The sequence below is a fragment of the Larus michahellis genome, chromosome 6 (genome assembly GCF_964199755.1).
Source record: "Larus michahellis chromosome 6, bLarMic1.1, whole genome shotgun sequence".
NCBI lineage: Eukaryota > Metazoa > Chordata > Aves > Charadriiformes > Laridae > Larus > Larus michahellis.
In genome coordinates, this window is record NC_133901.1 from 65,546,965 (window position 1) to 65,553,139 (window position 6,175).

Below are 6,175 nucleotides of genomic sequence, written 5' to 3' on the forward strand. Positions count from 1 at the left end.
TGGGACTGTGTACCGAGCTGTACAGTAGACCTTGAGAAACTCTACCATCAAAGTTCACCATGTGTCAAGTAGAGCAGCTTAATGTACAGCAAAATATTTGATTGCTGCCTTTTTCCCGGGGAAGAACTCATTGACGTTCTCTCTTCAGCTCTGCTGAACACCGGGTGAGCTGGGACTCTTTCTTTATACCCGAAACAGGCATCTTCTTTATCAAAATATGCTGCACTACTGAGGATCTTCAATTTTCTGGCAGCTTTCAAAGTAACTATTTTTTCTTTAGCGGCGAAGCTGAATTTTCTACCTCTAACTTGCCTTTCTGAAGCCACTGAAATCAGGCCTGAGCTGCATTATTTGCATTACTATATAACATTGCCCCTCTCCCCCGGCCTCCCCCCGATTTGGCAGCATTATGGTTACACTGGTTAACAAAACCAGACTACTAAGAGTTATCAGCATCAGCCAAAATAAGCTAAGATTGTTTCTGTTTCAATACAAGCTAACCACAAAAATCCTTTCGGTTTCTAATTGCCCACTGCGGTCTAAGACACGCAGCTAATTTTTAAATCTAATGTGAGGTTTATCATTTGAGTGCAGAAATCCTGCGTGTGAATCACATTGGGCAACGCTGATCTCTCCCATCCTAACAACTAGCTATTCCAGCATACTTCCAGTGAGGTTTACCAGAAGGTGTTGATGAGATGCGTTACACAAGGCGGAATGTGAGTGATGAACAGGTGTGTTTCAAATTATGCAGCAATAATTTTGAGATGTCAGGATCCAGTCACCTCCTATGAAGTTTGCCAGAGGAGCTTGCTTAGGAGGTTTGCAGCCAAGTTGACAAATCAGATGTCTGCCTTCTCAGACTCCGGTACCCTTGCCATCTCCACCCGTGCGGAGTGGGATCCAGAAATCATCCCATCCTCCTCTACCCTTTAGGGAAACTCCTTAGGCAAGACCCCTTTCTTGTGCAAGCAGGGACTCTCCTCTTCTGTGCTCCCCTGGAGAAGAACAAAACAACCCCCCAAGTACTTCTACGCAGTTGGGAAATAGCTGTAGCTAGTAATTACACCATCTTTAACATCCTTCATAAATCAGGTATGGCTCCCTGCCGCAGAGTCGCACAAATAAAGGAGACTCAAGGAAGGGGAAAAGGAAGACTTATTTTCCCTCTCTTACAGTCAGGAACTGAAGCAAAAGAAATGTAAGTATTTTCCTCCGGCCCACGAAAGTGTGCAGCAGGGCCAGGGGCTGGATTGGGTCATCGGATGTAATGACACGAGACCGCCGTGTGCGCAGTGCAATGCAGGCCATGGCTCTCACAAGAAGGAAGCAATGTCCTGCTGAACTCAAGACTTCTGTAAAGCCCGTCCCTTCCTACCTCCATACTTGGCTGTGACACTTCTGAAATTCTAGAAATTGATTTGAAGCTTTTATGAAAAATAAATTATATTCTTACTTTTCAAAAATACAAGCTTTCATTTTGTTTAATTTTAAGCTACTGATTTCAACAGCATTCTGACAAAACATGACAGCTCATATGGGCTGATGACTTCTGCTATAAATGTGGTCTACATGATTTGATTAGACCACTTGAAAAATATACATTTTCTCACCCAATCAGTTCAGATAAAAATAAAAAATCACATTAACTTCTTCCCCTTGTGTTTTCCTGTTTTGCATTTTTGTCATATATTGTTTCTTGAATTAATTTTCATTCTTTGGTATCATGAATATCAACACTGCACTTCTTTGCTAGCACATCTATAGACAGAACAACCGAGATCTATTTTCATAAGCTAAAGAAGAAATAACTGACAGCAGCTGTGTGTTGCTGGTAGCAAATAGTCTTCCTCCTGTTTCTTTCCGTATTTTAAAGTTAAATTTTTTACTGGTATGAAACCTTTGGATACTATCAGTTTGTATTAATGGAGCCAGTCCAAAAAATGCAAGGGTTTGATATTTCACAAGGCAATCTGCCTTTGACAAAGACTGGAACAGGCAATTCTTTCATATCTTCACAACAAGGTGAGGCAGCTTTTTAGAACAATTTAAATTGCATCTTTAAAATGTCAAGTGAGACGCACCACTTGATATGTTTGGCCGTCATATTGAAAGGTAGATTTTTTTTATTTTTTTTTTTTAATCAAATGTGATTCATTTGTCTAGGCTTTTTGAGGATATATTATGATTTGCATTCAGTCTTTTACATTATTTAAATATTCTGCAACACTATTCTGCACTAGGAATGCTTCAGAATAACAATACAAATTTCATTTAATACTCCTTAAGCATTTGTTCACTACAAAAATTACGCCAAAGCAAATTACTAACAAAGCCATTATAAACCATTCAGCCTCAGTCCCTTTGCTCTCTCATGACACTCTTTTGTCAACGGGGTAAGCTAAAACAAACACACATACAAACAAACCTCTTAAATCTTTTATAGAAGAAAGGAACAGCAATAAGTAATCCAAAATACTAACTCTCTGCTCCACGTACATCATCTGTACTTACTTTGTATCTAACATCAGAAAAATAGTTATAGGAGAAAAAAGTATGTTTGTCATAAAGCGATATACGCAGGCACGCTCATGAAAAACAAGGACCTTTTTTGTCAGAGTTCTCCGTCAATAGGAATAAAATACTCTATCGCATAGCACAGCAGAGACTCTTCTTTCCAAAAAGCACAGCCTATCGCAATGTCCCTCATAAATATTTGTGAGCCCCGAACCAAAACCATAAGAATAATTAAAATTAATTAAATAGAACTTATAGGTGGAGACTACAATGTTCAGTTTATGTAGTCGTCTTTCGTCCCACTTTAGATCCTCTCTATTTTACTTCTGTAACTTTTCAGATTTTTTTCATGCTACTCTAATATCCTAAAATATATTGATAAAATCCTTGTAAAGGAACTACACGTTTGCAGGAATAAGCCTACCAAGTCCTTTTGGTCTTTCATCTTCGTTAGAGATGAAGCACGACAAGGCTTTTGTACAGAAAGCCTCCCCAGTCCCTTCATTCCACCTTTAAGACTATCAACTCCTTTCTAATTATATCATTTTATAGCCCCATCACTTGCCAGCGTCTTTCCTTAGAGAAACTCCATTATTTTCTCCAGGTAAAATAGGTCAGGCTTTTTTTTCCTTCTCTAGATAATCTGTATTTCACATGTTCCCACATGATTTTTTATCAGTTTTTGTTTCTCTCTTCAGGCTTCTGTTTCCCTAAGTAAGGCCAATTCTTTTCTACACAGTTGCATTTTGGTAAGTTTTTCTGACTTCTCCCTTTTCATTTAATTTAGGTTAAGAGTCTTTATCTTTGGCATACCAGAAGTGAGTGAATGATTACAGTGGCTCGATGCCTGAGAACACGCGTCCTGAAGGTACTTCTGGTAGATCTGAAATCTGGTTGTAATTTTTTTCGGCCCACAGTTGTGTCATGCCAGTTACCAACACTCCTGTAACATCACGTTGCCTGAGAGCAAGTCTATTTTCCCAGTTAGCGTTCTTGCAGGGGCATCGCCTCACTCACTCCTCTTGCTTTTCCTCCTAGATATTTTTATAGCAAAATTATTTACCTACAGTTCCCACGCTTTCTTCCTTCAGTGCAAATTAGTGATTTTTCCTGCAGCAAACTCCAGTTCTCAAATGTGTGTCTGTTATACAGAAGGTAAAATAAAATCTTTGGAAAGTGATTTTGCTGAGCCTTTAACGCAGTCAGGGTATTCTGTGCAACCCATGGCTCTAACAGCTACGTTTGGCAGGCTCCTGGGATAGGAGGGACATTAAAATCTTAGCGCATTCCCAACGTTTATTTGAGTTATTCTTCCAAAACCAAAGCTGAATGGGGTTGGAGTTGCCACTGGGATGGTAAACAGTTGCTCCGCTGACCTATCAGCAAATCTATCTACATGGACTCTCTACAAAACTTGTGGGTCCCTTCTTCTTTTGTACAAACTTTGTACTTTCAAACAGTCCCCAAGCTTTTTTATGTTGTTCTGTTTCCAATAATTAGGAAGCAGAAGTTGATAGCATGCCCAAATCTATTTTTATGGCATGTTTCCAAAATAAAACAGAGACAAGAATCTGTTCTTTATCTTTAAGTATCAAAGATCTAAAAACTTCCGGAAAGAACATGCATCATCACCAACCCTCGCACAAACAGAGCACGCCTACACTGCCGTGCTGCAGAAAAACATCCCTCTCCTCCCAGCTACCGCAAGGTGGGATGGGGCAAGTGTCTTGCAACACCGGAAGTGTAAGCAATATGTGAAAATACAGGCTGGCGCTGGTGTCGGTCCCCTTTTCATCCCCTAATTTTTCCTTTTTTTTGATACTAGGAAAGCTTGGGACTGAATGTAGGAGATGTCCAGAGCCGTAGATGGCTACCTTCTGAGATGTTGCTCTGTATCTGAGCAGTTCAGAGCCATTCTTTTATTGATCTAAACATTCAAGATTTGCATTTGCCTTTCAATCTCCATGGCAAATCTACAGTCATTCCCTTTTATTTCACCTGCTTCTTTAAAATGTAGTATTCTAGCATTAATAGGAGATCAAGCATTCAGAATAATGGACTTCACCCTCTTCCCTTTAATTCTGCCTGTTACTTGTAAAGAAAGCCTGGCTCTCCCTACCAACTCCCCTCTGTCTTCAGTTACTGTCATCATCGGCTTTAAAATTATCTCCTAGTGTTATTACCTTTAATAATACTATGCTCCAGAACTTACCAGCTCCCAAACCCAGAAGTTAACATTATCTTTGCTTGCTTTGACTGATTCAATTAGCAGACAGCATGTATCATGGAAGGTCATAAAAATTTATTATTTCAGAAATATTCCTTTTATTGTTGCTGTGCAATACTAGGAAGGATACACTAAGGCAAATTTGTTTTGTATCTATTCAATATAAGATTTGTTCACTTGACCAGAATGAACGCATTGGAGTTAGACAATAGAAATATCGAGAAAGTCTTTTATTCATGAGTCTCTGCCACTCAGAGACTAAAGGTAAGATTCTCCAAGAAGCTGAGTGGTCTTTGTCTATAGGTATTAGCAATTCTCCGGGGAATAGAATACACAAAGCTACTTCCAGATGACCTCCATCCAAGCTAAACAATTCATTAACCACCTTCAATCTAAAATTTAAATGAGAGAGAAAAATGTTGCATTTACAATTTTATTCAATTATCTTTCTATGAAAGCCTTGGTAATTTACATATCGCCGCACTTGAAACACAGTTGCTGAGATTCCTTTGGAGAACATGATTCTCAGTGAGTGTTTTGATCTTCTTTTTCCTACCTATGTGAAGGCCACTACTATCAGAATGCATTTATGTCCTTGATAATTCTCAAGCTGACATTTATAAAACCACCTGGGTGTGTTCACTTACATATTGTCAGAGGCAACTGCAAAAGCCAGCCTTTTCTTACTGCCCATAAAAACCTACTGTTTCTCTTAAGACATAAAACCAGACCCAGAAAATTTGTCCATTCCTAAAAGAAGACAGCCTTCAAAACCTACAACATGGGCTAGAAATTCTTTTTACTATTAATTGTGACTGGTCATTCTGGTTTACGTTAATTTAATCTGCACCACTGTGTATTCCCTCTGAAATACGACAGTGAAACTCTGTTGAAAATGTATATGGTCCCCCTGTACAGACCAGGTTGCCCCTTATCAACATACAGAGCAGGCCAAAAAGCAAACTAAAGAAGATACTAAACTTATATTCTTGGCAAAAGCAGTTTTCAGCTATTTGTGTGCATTTGGCCCCGGAGGTAGTCTTGCAAGTGTGTCCTTCTGATTCAATTTGTACCCGTACCGCTGGGGGAGCTCGGTGGCACCGTTTCAACACTCACACACAAAGAACTGATGCTGTGGAAAGCACAGCAAAATACTTGAGCATATCCAGCAATCCTGGTCCCCTAAAAAACATTTCAAAGGGATCTGATTTTCACACAAAGATGTTCAGCAATTTCTGAAGATGTTTCATAATTAGTAGAGGCACCAGTTTCACTGGCTGCTTTGCATTTAACTTACTTGTCAATACTTTGACAAATGGGGCATATGACATTCCTTATCTCTTTTCTGTGGCTACATCATCTGAGGAGATACAGGTCCCATAACTGCTGCAAAATTTCCATCTTCCAGTCAATGAACATAGACTGGACTGT